The sequence below is a fragment of the Vulpes vulpes genome, chromosome 6 (assembly GCF_048418805.1).
Source record: "Vulpes vulpes isolate BD-2025 chromosome 6, VulVul3, whole genome shotgun sequence".
Classification (NCBI taxonomy): domain Eukaryota; kingdom Metazoa; phylum Chordata; class Mammalia; order Carnivora; family Canidae; genus Vulpes; species Vulpes vulpes.
Window position 1 is genome coordinate 117,117,075 of NC_132785.1, and position 18,942 is coordinate 117,136,016.

Genomic DNA, 18,942 nt, shown 5'->3' on the forward strand with positions numbered 1-18,942 from the left:
GCTTTGCTAGAGTGGAGGTGAAAACCTGGGTCTCCAGAGAGATTTCTGTAGGGGGACTGGTTTGGAGAGGCGGTGAAGACCAAAGTGATTCATCAATTCTCCGGTCTTGATTTGGACTCTCAAATTCCTGCTTTGGTCCTCTACTTCTGGATTCCTCCCCTGGCAAAGATCTTTCCTTCTCTTCTTTGCGCTGGCAAGTCAGTGCTGCTGCAATCGCCAATAGGTTTGATTTAGTTTGTTGTTCATGGAAAGCAGAACAAAAAAAGGTCTTTCCCCCCTCCTCCTCCCACCCTTCCCTCCCCTTAGCCACCCTCCCTTGCTGCACGCAGTGACATTGGATTCTTATCTCTCTTTGAGCACTACAATGTGTGCCAGGTGGGCTGCTTCCTGAAGACGCCGAGGTTCCCCATCTGGGTGGTGTGCAGTGAGAGCCACTTCAGCCTCCTCTTCAGCCTGCAGCTCGAGCTCCTGCGAGACTGGAGGGCCGAGAGGCTCTTCCACCTGTACTACTACGATGGTCTGGCCAACCAGCAGGAGCAGATCCGGCTGACCGTCGACACCACCCAGACCATCCCTGAGGACAAAGACAACGACCTCATCCCGCCCCTTGAGCTCTGCATCAGAACCAGGTGGAAGGGGGCGTCGGTGAACTGGAACGGCTCAGAGCCCATCCTGTGACCCTTCTGGTTGGGTAAGCCTATGGCTCCGACACTCATCACTGGGGGTGACAGTTGAGCCCCAGGCCTCAGGGACAAGTCTCTCAGAAGAGTGTCACCCCCGTCTGGGCCAGCGGTGCTGCAAAAGCATCCAGCACCCCCCTGCCCCTTCCATGAACGGCCCCCAGGACTGTGATGAGGGCCCACAGTGCTGCTACACGGCTCCCTCCCAGCTGAGCCATGACTGCCAAGGATTGACCGCCTCTGCGCATTTTGTCTGCATCCCTCCCTTGTTCCCCGCTGGGCCACCTGTCCCCTCGTCAAGCCTGTGATATGGTCAGCCCGGGCACCCTGGGCTCGTTATTTCTGGCAATTGTCTTTCTATAAAGCAAGAGTCAACCCCCCAAAAAATAAAAAAAAATTAAAAAAAAACCCTAACCAACAGGGGTAGATTGTGTTCAAGAATGGCCATGACAATAGCTCACATCTCATACACCTTTCACAATAAGATTTTACCATTCCTATAATAAAAAATGGTATCATCCTCATCTCTTCCCTTTAAATTTGGCCTGTCCCCTTGGCTAGTTTTGACCACTAGAATGCAGCCAACGCTGTGTGGCTTCCAAAGCTCATCCTTATTTAATTTTTTTAATTTAATTTAATTTTTTTGTATATTTTTTATTGGAGTTCGATTTGCTAACATATAGCATATCGCTCAGTGTTCATCCTGTCAGATGCCCCCCTCAGTGCCCGTCACCAGTCCCCCCAATCCCCTGCCCACTTCCCCTTCTGCCACCCCTTGTTCTTTTCCCAGAGTTAGGAGTCTCTCATGTTCTGTCTCCCTTTCTGATATTTTCACTCATTTTCTCTCCTTTCCCCTTTATTCCCTTTCACTATTTTTTATATTCCCCAAATGAATGAGACCATATAATGATTGTCCTTCTCTGATTGACTTATTTCACTCAGTATAATACCTTCCAGTTTCATCCACGTTGAAGCAAATGGCGGGTATTTGTCATTTCTAATGGCTGAGTAATATTCCATCGTATACATAATCCACATCTTCTTTATCCATTCATCTTTCTATGGACACCGAGGCTCCTTCCACAGTTTGGCTATTGTGGACATTGCTGCTATAAACATCGGGGTGCAGGTGTCCTGCTGTTTCACTGCATCTGTATCTTTGGGGTAAATCCCCAACAGTGCAATTGCTGGGTTGTAGGGTAGCTCTATTTTTAACTCTTTGAGGAACCTCCACACAGTTTTCCAATGTGGCTGTGCCAGTTCACATTCCCACCAACAGTGCAAGAGGGTTCCCCTTCTCCACATCCTCTCCAACATTTGTTGTTTCCTGACTTGTTAATTTTCCCCATTCTCACTGGTATGAGGTGGTATCTCATTGTGGTTTTGATTTGTATTTCCCTGACTGCAAGTGATGTGGAGCACTATATCATTCTCTTACACTATACACAAAGATAAACTCAAAATGGATGAAAGATCTAAATGTGAGACAAGAATCCATCAAAATCCTAGAGGAGAACACAGGCAACAACCTTTTTGAACTTGGCCATAGAAACTTCTTGCAAGATACATCTATGAAGGCAAGGGAAACAAAAGCAAAAATGAACTATTGGGACTTAAGATAAAAAGTTTCTGCACAGCAAAAGAAACAGTCAACAAAACTAAAAGACAACCTACAGGATGGGAGAAGATATATATTTTTTAAAGATTGTATTTATTTATTCATGAGAGACACAGAGAGAGAGGCAGAGACATAGGCAGAGGGAGAAGCCGGCTCCTCACAGGGAGCCCGATGCTGGTCTCAATTCCAGGAGCATGTCCTGAGCCAAAGGCAGACACTCAACTGCTGAGTCACCCAGAGGTCCCCCAAAGCTCATCTTTATAAGCTCTTGCAGTTTCTGTTTTCATGCTTTTGGAATGCAGATCACTGCCTCAACTTCATACTATGAAGTGAGCCACATAAAGAAACCATAAGGAGGGGCACCAAAGTGACCTTGACAACCTCTGCTTATGTCCTGTCCTCTCCCAGCAAAGTGCAACCACACTAGCAATCCCAGGTGAGTCCAAAAGAGGAGCATCCAGCCATCCAACAGACTCATACAAAATAAATAAACTGCTATTGCTTAAACCAATGAGCTTGGATTGTTATTTAGACATCATCAACCGATACATTACCAAATCTCCCCCAGTTTGTGACCCTAACTCTAAATCCATATGAAATTCAATTAAAGTTTTAGTACTGGGACTCCTGGGTGGCTCAGTGAGTTAAGCATCTGCCTCTAGCTCAGGTCATGACTCCAGGGTCCTGGGTTTGAGCCCTGCATCAGGCTCTCAATTTATTGGGGAGTCAGCCTCTATTCCTCTCCTCTGCTCATACTTTCTCTCTTGATCTCTCTCTCTCAAATAAATAAATAAAATCTTTAAAACAAACAAATAAACAAACAAACAAACAAAAACAAAAAAAAACAAAAAAACATTTGAAATAAAATTGTACTGATTAATGAATTTCATATAATTATTTAATGCTTAGGCAGCTTTCTTGTAGTCATAATATAAGCTCTCATAATATGCCTGATATAAACTCACTTTATATATATTTTGCTCTGCATCAATTCAAATTTTTGAGCATGGTTTACACATGGTAGACGACAATCTTTTAAAATTTATTTTGCTAACCAAGCCTGAAATAACATAGTACTTTGACCTTTAGCTATGAACTCACATTATTATTATTATTCACATTGTTTAATGAATCATATTCCTCACTAGGGGTGGAGAAAACAATTTAAACTCAATATAGATTTTAAAATAAGCTCATATAACATATCTCATTGTTTTAAGCCAAAACTTGATTACATGCAATATTATATAGCAAATATCTTGAACTCTACTTGATCCATAGACAGTACATTTAGTGACACATTTCTTTCTTCTGTCCTTTCTTCTTTCCATCCATATGATGATCCTACTGCAGCCAGGAGACTCTTCATGACTACCCAGTGATGAGGTACTATCTAGCAAACTCATACCTGGTGAGATGCAATCTAAGTATTAGCTCTGTCATGAAACTTTTAATATTCTCTTAGGCAAAGTAAATTATTTCCTTCTGTGTGTGCCATTCTGCCCTATACTTGCGTCTGTAATAGTACCTATATCATTCATTTCAATATATTTGTTAACATATGTGTCTTCCTCCCCATAAATTGTAAATTTCCTAACTCGAAGGACCACTGTCTTATTCACCTATAATCTCTAAACCATAACAGAATACTTGTCCATAGTTAGAGACTTGAGAAATACATTTTAAAGAGTGAATAAATGAATCATCTATTAATTTTTGTGACTATATAATCTTTATTCACTTTAATCTTTATCCTAACCTGCTGCAGGCATTCCTACTTTGGTCTTTCAATTTGTATAATATTACATGTAATGCTATTTCTCCCAGGACTTTGAGAGTTTCATCTTATCACATCTTGGGCAGAGACAGAGTATTCTGAATTTCAAAAATTTCCAGTAAGGCTAATATTTTTGTTGTTGTCTGTATGGACTGTGTTATTTGGATTAATTAATTTCCCCTTAGTTGTGAATTGTTGCTCAATATCTAAATGAATGAATAGATGATTTAATAGGTCAAAGAAGCTCAAGTTCTTTATTTATTAAGTGTATGAAAGCTACTTTAGAGAATCAGTCTCATCACTGATTAAAATCACAATTATAATATTATCCTATTGAAAGATGGTAACCCCTTTAACAGTTATTATCTCTATGATGTAATTTACTGGATAAAATTGCAATGAAAATGCATCTATCTAAGAGATTATTATGTGATATGTTATTTTTTAGCTTTATATTTCCTTTAATTAAACAAGTAATGTGTGACGTTTTTCTTTGCAAACAATGTAACCTGCGAATTGCAAAATCATCTTTGAATACTTCCTCAAATTCTATCTGCTTTACCTCCTTCCTGGGTACTTACTAGCTATTGTCAAGTTGTATATTTTTAGTCTATCTATAAAGCATACATACATGGTTAAGTTCAATTAAACTCTTTGCATTTATGAACCTGCTGTTTTGCCCTGAGAAAAAGAAAGAAATGAAAGATTCCATTAATAGAATGAGAAGACATCAAATCTAAAATGTGTATTTTCCTTGAGCACACAGCTAAAATCTTAAAACCCGCCATTCATAATTTGGAATTGTGTTTTTAAAAGCCCACTTCATCTCAAATTATATCTATCAGATAAAAGAATCCAGCTGTTTATGTTTTGTGATAGCCTGCTTGGATGTAGTCCAAAAGGTGAAGTGAATGAGTTTACAGTCTCCTAACTAGCAACATATTGAAACAGCATGGTGTAACAGCAGCAACGTTAAGTGTGCTTGTTTGTCTTGCTTTTATCAACATTAACATCTTTTGTGTTGCAAGGGGGTCCTCTTTAGATTAGGAAGGACAGCTTTGGTTGACATTGCCAAGTCTCTTTCCCCACCATCCCCGGTCCTCAGACATCCCCAGGATGTCTTCCATTGGGGCCTCCTTGGCCTTCAATTGTGAGAACAATGGGGCTCCTCATAAGAAGCACTCAGCCCGGCAGCCCTGTGCGCGCTCTTTGATGGTTTCTGTGTGAGCCTGACTGATTACCCAGGGAACATATACTGTACATTGTCAGACTGCTTGTTAAGGAGGCTGGGATTTGATGTTTAAGGAATGGAGTTGAATATGTTTGAGTCTTGACTGTTTCACAATACAGTTCCTCTGGGCACACATTACAAAAGACTCAAGGTGAGGCAAGCACCAGGTTGCATTTAGGCAGAGCTGGAAAGCTCTACACACTGTGATGAAGTGCTTTTAACATTTCACAGTTTAATGTAATTGAATTCTAATAAGAGGCTTCTGTCGTGAACTCTTTTTGGTCAAGAGACCTATCAAAGAACTTGGGTCACTTACATAACCATTTAAAAGGCAGATTTTATTCCACATGCTATCCCTGGGGGTAACTAAACAATGAGACCAAAGAGGGACCTATGGTAATCATAGTTACATGAATTTTACAGAATACAGAGGCACGCACAACATACACACATACAGACAGACATTCACGTCTTTGTTTATTTGGAAAATACGTCTTCCGTTATTCAGTGATTGGTGTCGAGGGAGATGAACACCATTCAATTTTTCTTTTTCATTGTTCTACAATATAAGTGACTTGAAGGTGAGTAAGAAACTTAGTTTTGTGTCAGATAAATGATTTATCCTGTATCAGCATAAGTACGTGTATGCATTTATTTGTGCATTTTAAGTGAAAAATAGAGGAACACCTATTCAGGATAGAGATGGAATTCCCAGAAATTTGGAAAATTATTTAAGATTTTGACATTAGTGTGGCCTTGAGCATTTTCATTAACTTTCTTACATCTTTTCATGATTCTTCAACTATAAAATGGGATTCAAATGTTGGATAGAGGTTGGCAAATTGTGCATGAGTCACTAAATATGGCTTCTATAAAAACAGAGATTTTCATCCATAAAAAACCCTAAGTCCCACACTTAATAAAAAATTTTATTTAGTATACCACTTCTCTCCACCGTTAAGAAGATATCAGGTAAACAGTCATCTGATAGCAGCCTCCACATGCTTCTTTCTACCTATTTATAAAGTTTTACAGTTTTTTTTTTTAAGATTTCATTTATTTATTCATGAGAGACAGACAGACACAGAGAGAGAGGGAGAGAGAGAGAGAGAGAGGCAGAGACACAGGCAGAGGGAGAAGCAGGCTCCATGCAGGGATCCCGACGTGGGACTCGATCCTGGGTCTCCAGGATCATGCCCTGGGCCGAAGGCAGCGCCAAACCGCTGAGCCACCCGGGCTGCCCAGTTTTACAGTTTTAAAATGTAGTTGGAAATTTATTTTACTCTGCACATAAACATTTATTTTGCAGCTGGAGAAACTAAAAATCCCAGAAGTTCTCATACCTTTTAAACCTTGGATTGGGTCAGTCGGGGGACTGGAACTGAGGGAGGCCCCTCCTAAGTAATCTTTGATTAAACTAAGTGATACCATTAGAGATTCTTTAAGAAGATCACTCTGCGCTCTTGTGGGGTCTTTTCACTACTTATTTATTGTTCAAAAAATGTTAATTCTAAAAAATTGAAGAAGATATAGAAGCTGCTATTCTAGTACAAAATCAATAGATTGTATGTGTTCATTATCAAGATAAAATATATTATTATTTTACTATGTGATCAATCATAACAGATATATTTTAAATACCAGCTACCAGAATAGTACTGTAATGAATCCTATAAAAGCATAAAGAAATGTTTAGTCTTTTTTTTTTTAGCTAATCAGAAGAATGTTTAGTCATGCAGAACACTAATAATGGTATACATAGAAGAAAGAAATAATCCATATATAATGGCATGATTTATCTATGTATTTATGTGAACTCTCCAGATAATAGTATTTATTCACAAACTATATACATCTTACATAGATTATAGCATTGTATCATTCAGAGAGACATGGATTCCATTTATGTGTTCCTTGCTTATTAGCTTTGTGACTTTACACAAATTACTTAATCCCCCAGATGCTGAGATTCTTCATCCTTATCATGGAGTTTAAATTGACATTAGATTATATTAAAACTAGTAATAGGTCATTTTCTCCCAAAATTGATTAATACTATAAATGTGATAGATTCAAGAAGAACCTCAAAACAAGATAAATGAGACTTGTTTCAACCATTTTAAAATATTTTAGAGAATGGATAGAATACTAAGTAAAGTGAGAAAATCTGAGAAATTATACAAAGGCGAAAAAGCAGATTAATTTAAAATACATAACTATTAGACTGACAGTAGACTTCTCAATAGCAATAATAGAAACCGAAAGAGTCAGATAATACTTTCAGAATGCTCCAAGAACCCAATTATCTACTTAGAATTCTACCCATCTGAATCGTCTTTCAAAATGACAATAAAATAAAGGCATGTTACACAAAGTTAGAACTGAGACAATATGACTAGAAGTCCATTATTAAAATAACTTTAAAACAGGAACTTCAAAAGAAAGACATCAGACTAGAATGAAAGAATGAGATACTAAGAACAGTGGAGAACAGAGAAACTTGTATAAATAAAAAACAACAAACAAACAAAAACAGACTTCTGATTTCAGCTTTGACATGTAAAGAGCTTGGAATCATCACTCTTATCCTAACAACAAGAAAGAGCTGAACAATCCAAGTAGCAATGACTGTTTTTGGATCCACCGGAGAATGGAGACTGCAGAACAAATTATCTTCTCCCAAACCTGGATAGGTTAGTCTACAAAATTACAGCCCAGAATTGCTCAGAAGTCACTGTGCCAGAAAGTGGTAGGAATTAGTATTTTAGTGTTAATTTCAACCAATGTCTGGAGGAAGAGTACGGACTAACATGAGTGAAACCCCCAGGAGCTACCGTCTTAGAGGAACCCAGACACTTTTGTGGGTTTTACTTTCAGGAACTCCATTTCCTAGTGAAGTCTCCAGAAGAATTCCCTATGGCTCTGGTAGTGAAAGAGGAAGAATATTTATATTCAATGATAAGAAATGGTAAGTTTTCCCCTAATACTGGGAAAAGGCAAGGATGTCATCGCTTACCACTACTACTCAAATGTCCTAATTCATGCAATAAGGCAAGAAAATAAATAAGTATACAGATCAGAAAAGAGAAATAAAAAACTATCTTTTACTAAAAGATGGCACAATTTTCTGTGTAGAAAATCCAAAAGAATAGACCCACACATACAGACCTCTTTGACTAGTAAATAAATATAGCAAGGTCACAAGAGGTAAGGTCAATACATAGAAGTCATTTGCTTTTCCATATACTGGCACATTGGGAATTTGTGACTAAGAAGAACATTACCATTTACAATAGCCTCTCCAATGACATATTCATGTATAAATACAATAATATATGAATAAAATCTATATGTGGAAAATTACTAAAATTCTGATGAAAGAAAGATTTAACAACCAAGGAAATAGTCCATGTTTGCAGATTGGAATTCATAATGTTAAGATGTTAATTCTTCCCAAATGAATCTATAGATTTAATGTAAACCCTCAAAAATCCCAGCAATATATTTTGTAGACATTGACAAACTAATCCTAAAGTTTATATGGAAAGGCAAAAGATCACAGAATAGGCAACATTATACTGAAAAACAAAGTTGGAAGACTCAGAAAAAATAAAGAAGATCAATGAAGCGGGGTCTTTGAAAAACCAACTTAATAGCCAGAGTCTTAAAGAAAAGATTGAACATAAAAATAAAAATTATAATAACAAAAAAAGTATATAGCTATGGATAAAATATAGACTAAGAATATGAGAATATCTCGAACTTTATGCCCAAGAATTGAAAACCATAAAGAAATGCATAGTATCCAGAGATGTGACTTACCACAACTAACATAAAAATTAATCAGTCTCAAAGAGACAGCTGTTAAAAGTTTGAGTCGAGAGTTAAAAATATACCCATTAAAAGATGGGAAAAAACACCCACCTCGTCAGATCATTGCTGAAATTAATATTCTTCAAAATTCAATGCTTATGCAAATACAAAAAAAAAGATTTCCCTCATTCGTTTTATGAGATTCTTATATCATTGATAACAAAACCAGATAAGGATACTAAATTTAAAAAATTAGGCCAATATTAGTGAACTAAATCTAGAATTATATACAAGATATAATATATAACTATGTTGCATCATTCACTTAGATATAAAAGTGATTTCACTTTGTAACACCCATTTATAAAAAATACTATAAATAAAAAAAGATGTAAAACAATTTACTTGATTGTCCAAAGAGAGCTAAAATAAATGGTTAAATGTTAGTATAATATCCTTAAAGCAAATAAAAGGGATGCCTGGGTGGCTCAGCGGTTGAGCATCTGTCTTTGACTCAGGGAGTGATCCTGGAGTGCCGGGATCGAGTCCCCTGTTGGGCTCCCTGCATGGAGCCTGCTTCTCTCTTGCCTATGTCTCTGCCTCTCTCACTGTGTCTTTCATAAATAAATAAAATCTTAAAAAAATAAAGTAAATAAAAATTTTACTTTACATATATATGTATAATCCTTAAAGTAAATACATTTACTTTACATATATGTGTACCTATTACTTATACAGACACACACACACATATATATAAATAAATATATATAAATAAATAAATATATATATATATTTAAACCTGCTAACCTTGCTTTATGTGTACAACCAATGTTAACAACATAGCCAGTGCAGTAAGACAAGAAAAACAAAGCAAAAAACAGCATTTGGAGGGAAATAATACTATTATTAATCATTGACAATATGATATCCTAAACATAATCTGAGAGTATCTATAAGAGAAAGCTAATAAATTTCCTTTGCAATTCCTTAACTGAAATACTTAGGCCCATATGCTTGAGAATTAAGAATTTTTAAGTTCTAGAAGAGTAAAAAGGTGCATAAGCATACATAATGTAACATTCTCGGCATCTTGGGAGCAATTTCCCATAATCAAATATATTAATGTTTTCAACGAAACTTATGAATATTCACATTAATTGTGACAAAGACTGTAAATAGCCTCACATCTGTTCAGATCAGATTTGGCCTTGGAATAAGATTGAGTGCCAAATTTACTTTAAAAAACTCTCAATTTTTAGAGCTTTCTGAATTTCAGAATTATGAATAAGGGATTATGAATCTGTTGCAAGAACAAAGTTCAGCATGATTGCTATATAAAAGTTAATAAACAAAAAGCAATTACATTCTTATATACCAACTAGAAAAATTAGAAAATACAATTTTGAAAATTTAAACAACAAAAAGCTCTAAAAAGAACTAGACAGGGATAAATACACAAAAGTATTACCAACACATTTTTCAGAGAAAATTATAAAATTTTAATGACATAAAAAATAAGGCTCAAGTACATGGAAAAAAATTACCATTTTTATATATAGAAAGACTCAATACTGCAAAGATTTCCTTTTAAATCAACTATGCTATGAGTTCAATAAAATACCAATGTAAATCCAAAGGGATTTTTAAAATAGAACCTAACAAGTCGATTATAATATTTGTAAGAAAGGGAAAAGAATCTTGAACAGGTAAGTCTATTTTGAAGTGAGAAAAAGTGCTAGGTTTCAAAGCAAGTAGCAAGACTTAAAATTTTTTTGAGTAATTCAGAGATAGATAAATTGATCAATGTTAGAGAGTAGAGATCCCAGAAACTAACTCTTCATCTGAGATAAATGTGATCTTAGGAAGCAGGGAAACAAACACAGGCCATTTCAAACAGTAGTATGAGCAAAATTGCTTATCAATATGAAAAAAAAAATATTTAACCTCACAACATCTACTCATTTAGTAGATAAAAATCTACATGTTTAAAATATTTCAAACACTGAAGAAACATGATCATAGATTTACAACTGTGAGGTAAGGGAGGATTTTATTGATCTGCATTAAAATTATTTTTTTCTGAGACGCCTAGATGGCTCAGCAGTTGAGCATCTGCCTTCCACTCTGGGCATGATACCAGGGTCCTGGGATCGAGTCCCACATCAGATTCCCCACAGGGAGTCTGCTTTTCCCTCTGCTGTGTCTCTGCCTCTCTTTCTGCATCTCTTATGAATAAATAAATAAAATCTTCAAACAAAATTATTTTGTTCTGGATTTAAAATATACTGTAAACAAAATTAAAGAGTAAACTTCAAATTGAGACTAGATATTTACTCTGTGACTCCGAAAAGTTTAGTATCCATATATAGACAAACCTTTACAAATCACTAAGAACAAAAGGCACAACTCATTTAAATTATGGGAAAATTACATAAAGGTCCAATTCAAAAAGGAGGGAACTCAAAAAGATGATATATGAAAAATATCTATTCTTATTCCTGCAAAACACAAATTCAAACAATGAGATGTCATTTCATACCCAAAAGATTAATAAATATTGAAAAGTCTGACAACACCAGTTTCAGTAAGAATTGAAAAAGCAGTAGTCACTAGCTGCTATGAGGAAATGGGGTAAACACTTCAGTAACCATTTCACAATATCCAGCAAAACTAATGACGGGAGTAACTTGTAACTCGTAAGCTATCAGTTCTACTCTTGGCATATACCTTAGAGACACTTTTGAACACCTTCACAGAAAAACAGATTAAGAAGTGATCACACCAGGGACACCTGGGTAGCTCAGTGGTTGAGCATCTGCCTTTGTTTCAGGATGTGATCCTGGGGTCCTGGGATTGTTTCCAACATCAGGCTGCCTCCAGGAAGCCTGCTTCTCTCTCTGCCTATGTCTCTGCATCTCTATGTCCCTCATGAATAAATAAATAAAATCTTGAAAAAAAAAGTGATCATACCAGAAGCACCTAGGGTGGCTCAGTCAGTTAAGCATCAGACTCTTGATTTCAGCTTACATCATGATCTCGGGGTCATAAGATCCAGCCCTGTGTGGAGCTCTGCACTGAGCATGGGGCCTGCTTAACGTTCTCTCTCTCCCTCTCTCCTCCTGCCCCTCTCCATCCTTGCTTCTGTGCTCTTTCTTCTCTCTCTCTTAAAAACAACAACAACAAAAAGTTTGATCCTCCTAGTCTTAGAAATAATGGGTTAATTACAAAGTTCTTTTCATGTCTAGCGCCAGGAGAATGCATGTATTTTGGCATAATAGTAAAATAGAATATAAGGCAGCAATTCAAATGAATACACTAGAGCTTTAATTATTAAAGTTGTTGAGTAAAAAAAAAGTACAGAAAGATACATACATTAGATAGCATGTATCCTAAATTAAAAACATAAAGAATAAAAATGATATGATGAACATATGGTCATATTATAAATGTATAAAAGATTTAATATCATATATATAAAACATTATAATTTATATAGAAAATATATCACAAATATATAAAAATTAATATAGGAAAAGATATATTTAAACTGCATGCATAACCAGAAATGGGTTGTAGAAGGTGAGAATTACACAGATACGGGAGGTGATTACACTCGTAGCTTTGTCTATATTATCACTTCTTTAATAGATAATTTAAAAATATGACTTTGGTATCAACATTATATTTTGCTCAAGTTTGCTTACATGAGTGCTTGCTTTTATTTTAAAAATATTCAGTTTGCTTTAATTTTATTGTAGGAATAATTTTTCAAACGCGTCGAAAAATCTGGTTCTGCCCTGTAACCAGGCGCTCTCCTAGCGTGGAATAGGGACAGTGTAAAATGACTGCTCCAATGTCCTCTAGGTTATTTGAAGCCTTATATTTTGTTCAGATCTATTTCTCAACTCTTAACCCTGCTAATTCTCACTTCTCATCTTACTGACTTTTCTATCTACTTGATATCTTCTGGTGTTTTGAAGGCAAAATTAAAATTCCAGAACTGTTACATGCAGCCATTGGGAGGAGGTGTGTGCATGTGGAAAACGAACATGAATAATCTCAAATCAGTGTCACCTTTCCTAAGCAGGGGTTAAGATCCCCTAGAGGAAAAGACACCCAACATCAGCAACTGACTTGCTGTTTGGCTTTGTGTTTCTGACCGACCTCCTTAGTCATCATTTGAGATATCCAACCCATCCATTTAACTCACAAATCATCTTACCCCTATAGCTTCTGGGTGTGTATTCATTTATTTAATGAAATACTGACGAAAAACTTACTCAGTGCAGCATTGTTCTGAGAGCTGAATTCTGAATGACCGAAACAGAAGAGGTCTTAAAAGTTTTTTCTGTCTTAACCGAGTCAAGGTAAATATTTTTAGCACCTGAATGAGGTGTCCTGATCAAGAGCTTCTTAATCCACTATAGGGAAATCTGTGATCTACCTCAATCTTCTCAAGTCCTACTTTGGATGTTTCACTTATCTTGAGCAAACTACTCCCTGGGTGTAACTAGGCTTGAGATCTCTTTGTCCTCCTTCATCTATCATGGTCTCACTCCATTCCACCCTCCATATGTCCAAATCATATCCCAAATGCCTCTCCAGACACGTTTAAGGTAATGCCTGTGAGTTGCAGCCATGATAAAAGTACCTATGTGCATACAGCTATGGTAAAAGTATGAATCCTAATAATTACTTTGGTTTAGAGTCTTTCTGCAATTTTATAGATATATTTACTCATTCTGATTATCCTAGTTTTTGTGTAGATCCAAATATCTATCTGGCATAATCTTTCTTCTTTCTGAAAAACTCCTTTAAAATTAATTGTATTCCAAAAAAATAAGAACAATAAAAAAACAAAATTAATCGTATTGCAATGAATTCTATCAATTTTTATTTTGAAAATGCCTTTATTTGGTGTATTAGCCAGGATTCTCCAGTAAAGCAGAAGCAATAGGATGTGTGTGTGTGTGTGTGTGTGTGTGTGTATTCATCTCAAGGAATTATTACACACAACTGTGAAGTCAAAAATCCGCAGAGCAGACTGGAAGACTAGAGACCGAGAGCAGACTTGATATTGTATTCTTGAGTCTATCAACAATTTAGAAACACAATCTTTTCTTTAAGGGACCTCAGTCTTTTCTCTTAAGACCTTCAACTGATGGATGAGTTCCAGCACCATGATAGCCTACCAACAATCTACACAAAGAATACTGATTTAAGTGATACTTACCCCTAAAAATTACCCTCATAGCCAAATCTAGACTACTGCTTGAGTGAAAACCGGGTATCATGGTTAGTCAAGTTGATATGTAAAGTCAACTATTGTATTTTATCTTTGTTTTTGAGAGCTATTTTTAGATATAAAATGCTAGGTTGACAAAAAAAGTGTTTTTATTTATCTTTTTTTTTTTTAAGATTTCATTTATTTATTCATGAGAGACAGAGAGAGAGAGAGAGAGGGAGATTGAGAAGCAGGCTCCATGCAGGGAGCCCCACATGCGTCTCAATCCCAGGTCTCCAGAATCACGCCCTGGGCTGAAGGCGACTCTAAACTACTGAGCCACCCAGGCTGCCCCTTTGTTTATCCTTTCACTCCTATAAAGTCACCATGTCATTGTTTTCTACCATGACTGGTTTCTAGAGAGAGATTTTCTGACATTCTTATCTTTGTTTTGTAGATATATTTTGAGAGGGGGGAGGTACTTATTTTAAGATGTAAGAGAACATCTTATATCTTACATCTTTTTTGCTATTTTCATCAATTTGATACTATTTATGTTTCTTCTTCTTAAGGTTTGTTGTGCTGTAGATAACAATGCTATGGCCTGAATGTTCGCATCCCTCCTAACCCCCGCCCCACCATAATTCACATATTGAAATCCTAAAGCCCAATGCAGTGGTGTTAGGAGGTGTGATCTTTGGCAATATTTCTATCCTTAGGTTATGAGGGTGGGGCCTCATGAATCAGATAAGTGCCTTATCAAAGAAATCCCACAAGCTCTCTAGGTCCTTCCACCACATGAGGACACAACAAGAAGCCTGTGAGCTCAAAGAGGACTCACCCCATCATACAGGCAGCCGATTCTCAGGCATACAGTCTCCAAGCTGTGAGAAATAAGTTTCCATTATTTATAAGCTGCCCAGTCTGTGGTATTTTGTAATAGCAATCCAAACAGAGTAAGTCATTCAGATTTGTGGTTTTCATCAAGTTTGGAAATTTTTCAGTTATTATTTTAGAAATATTTTTAATCCTTCCCCATCCACACCACTCCTGTCCTCATGAATCCCCAATTACTTACTCATCTGTAAGACTGATATTGTTCTGCAGCTCTCTCTGTCTCTGTTCAATTTGGTTCCAATCATTTTTCTCTCTAGGCTTCATATCAGATGTTTTCTAAAAGTAGAATAGTCAAGTAGTTTAATTTCTTAGAGAAGGTCATTCTTAGCACCCCTTTGTCCTCAAATTTGGAAACAATTGCTAATTAGCAGCAGAGTTCTACATTTGGTCTAAAAATTAAAGTCACTACTTAAGGAAATTCAAAACTGGTGTTTTGAGAAAAATCGAAATGCTACTTACTATCAGTACTTGGGTTAATATTTTATTTTTCTCTAAAAGGCATTGGCAATATTTCTATTTTTGATTCCTATTTGAAAGAAATCCAGATTAAGGGACATTAAATTAAAATTTTTTACTTTAAATGTGAAAATGTTAACATTGATGGGTTAAGACAGAAATTGGCCCCAATCCTTAGTTGTCTCAGAATTAATACTTTGGAAGTAATTAATGGTTATTATGCAATAATAATTGATCCCACGTTACACATACCCTTTCAGTGCAACTCATTAAAATAAAAACATTTAATTTGATAATCAACTATAATACCACTCAGCTAACAAGATGTAGCATCATTTACTGGTTTTGTAGTCATTATATATGGCAGAATAATAAATAATTAACCTATTACAGGAACATCTGGTAATCCTTTAATCAATGCACCCTCAGCTTTATTTATATAAATCTCAATTTGGTTTGTGGTGCTTAGATTTCATGAATTTAATTTACCTTTGGTGATTAAGTAACTAATTATTTGGTTACTCTATTATGGTTTTTATTCTAACATAATCATGGACTAATCAGAGGACAACATTATAATCTCTCACCTTATATTCTAAATGCACTTACATAAAAAATAAGCAAAGTAATTTCTTTCTAAATATATTTTCCTATCACCTTGTAGTATGAAAGAAAACATGTAAAGCACATAATGAAATAATGTGCAACAATGAAAGTAAACATGTTTTTCATATAAAATTGTGTAGTTCCTATTATGACTTCATTCGTTATAAAATATGAATTATCACTCTTTGGCTTGATTGCAAACTTTCAAAGAAGAGTATATTGTTCCCAATTTACAGATAAAACAGTGAGGCCCCAAGAGTTTCAGTCACTTGTCTCAGCTATTAAGCGATCCACTTGAAATGTTTGCCTATTTTATTCCAAAGCTTATTCACTGTACCATCATTCTTTTCTTTATGTTTTTTTTTCTCTTTATGTTTTTATCATAAGCATACCAATAAAAGTTTTTATTTCAGGATTCCCCAGGAAAAAGGAAAATAATCTTTCCTCAGGTTAAAATAAAGTATGATATTATAACATTGTTGTCAATTGAAGTAGAAAGACAAGGCAGGAAAAGCAGGAAGAGGAGAAGGAAGAGAGCTGAAAACCAGGAACACAAAGAACATGAACAAGAACCAGATGAGTTCCTCCACCATTTCATCCATGTCTCTATCTTATAATCACATCCAAACTGACATATTTCTCCCTCCTGTAACTAAGAGGTGTCTGTTTTGTGCCAGTCTCAGCCTATTCGTAGCCAATAGTAGGGCTGGACCAGCCCTCTTGGTTCTTATTATAATTGCAAAAGTTCCCCAGTAATAACCATCGGGAAACTTTGGGGAAAAAAAAGAGAATGCAGGCCTGGGTTCTGCGTTTACTGGGGTCAAGGTTGGGGCCTCGGGTTTTAGGGCTCACTCTTTATTGGCAAATTTAAAACCTAAGAATGGGAATTTAAAGCACAGGAAGAGGAAAACAAAAACAAAAACAAAAAAACCCACAAGTGACTCAAAAGATCAGGTACTGAAAGCAGCCAAGATTGCTAAAACGACAAAGCCTGAGGTCTGGGACTCTGACTGGGGGAGGTGGGTGTACCCAGCAGCCAGACTCTTTATCTAGTATTGTGGCTGGCAATGTGTTTATTTAAGAGAGCCATCCTTGAAGTGGATGCCTCCACAATCAAAGCTCAAGTCAGGCACATTCATTTCTAAAAGAAAAAGCCAACTGTCAGGACCTGCAGTATAGTGGCATAGCTCAATAGCCAATGTTTGCTTTTTAACTATTTTTGTATTATTTCCTTTTCTATACCAGTTGTTTTTATTCCAGGTTGACCAGACACGGTGAGATCATGAAGCTTTAAAGCTTGTGTCTTAAAACAAAGTTCTCTGGGGTAATATAACATACAGTCTTCAGAACAGAAAGGACTTATTCTGGAAACCCTGATGGTACTGTTAAATTATGTATATGCTAGGATCATGAAAAGTCCTTCTCACTGCCTTTCCCTGTCTATTGTAGGGTAAAGGTGAGTAGAATCGAATTGACTTCACAGAATAACCATTAACAATAGCAAATTTACAGTTTCTTATCATTTATTCCATATCAACATGCTCTGAGAATATAATTATATTTAATTCCACATTTTTCTTGATGTAGAGGTTACAACATCTTGCATGGGTAATCCAATGACAAAAACAACAACAAAAGCAGATGCTCAGTGACTGATTCAAATTCTTTAAGAACATGTGCCTGGATGCCTGGGTGGTTCAGTCGGTTAGCCTTCAGTTCAGGTCAGGATTTAGTTGGACCCATGTTGGACCCCTCGCTCAGCTGGGAGTCTACTTCTTCCTTTCCCTCTACCCTTCCCCCTGTGTGTGCGCTCTCTCTCTCTCTCTCTCTCTCTCTCAAATAAACAAATAAAATTTTTTAAAAAATTGAATAAATAAAAAAATGTGACTAACTCAAGGTCATACAACAAGCCAGTTAAGAACCGGGAAGCAAATGTCTAATTCTAGAGTTAAAGGTTATGGATAGGCCAAAATCACCTTTGGAACAGAAACAAACTCAACTCGTAGAGGAGAAAGGATTCAATTTATTCCCATGAACCTGACTCAGACTGAGACAATTCTCTTAGGACAATGACTTTTAAGTGAAAACCTGACAATTTGTTATATTACCAATTTAGAAAATAATCTCCAACTCTACTGATACGATGCCAGACTGTCACGTTACAAATTTCTCTTTTATTCCATCAGAACATTCAGCATAAAAACTGCTCTCTCTAAATCTTTCAGTCTTTTGAGGGCAGGGGTTAGAGCAACCCCCTCTTTCTTTTCTGTTAGGCATCTTTCATAGCTCTTTTGAAAAATAAGAGTAGGAAATAGAACCCATGAGCTGGAAGGTACCAAGATCTGTTTCTAGTTTTTCTTTTTCTTTTTTGCAAGGAGCACAGAGTTTTCTAAATTCTATGAAATGGTGTATAAGTTTTTTCCTTGGCAAAATGTGATTGTGAATCCTTTATTCCTCAGAAATATTGTCTTACACTTCATAACGATAAAATCAACTGTTTTAATATTGCACTTAATTCTGTACACACCTCATTCTCTAACTAGATCCTAATATTCTAACATTCTTGAGTGTCAGAACCTCCCTTCATACGTTTACAATGTTTTGTATATAGTTGGGATTCATTTTTAAAAAGGAACG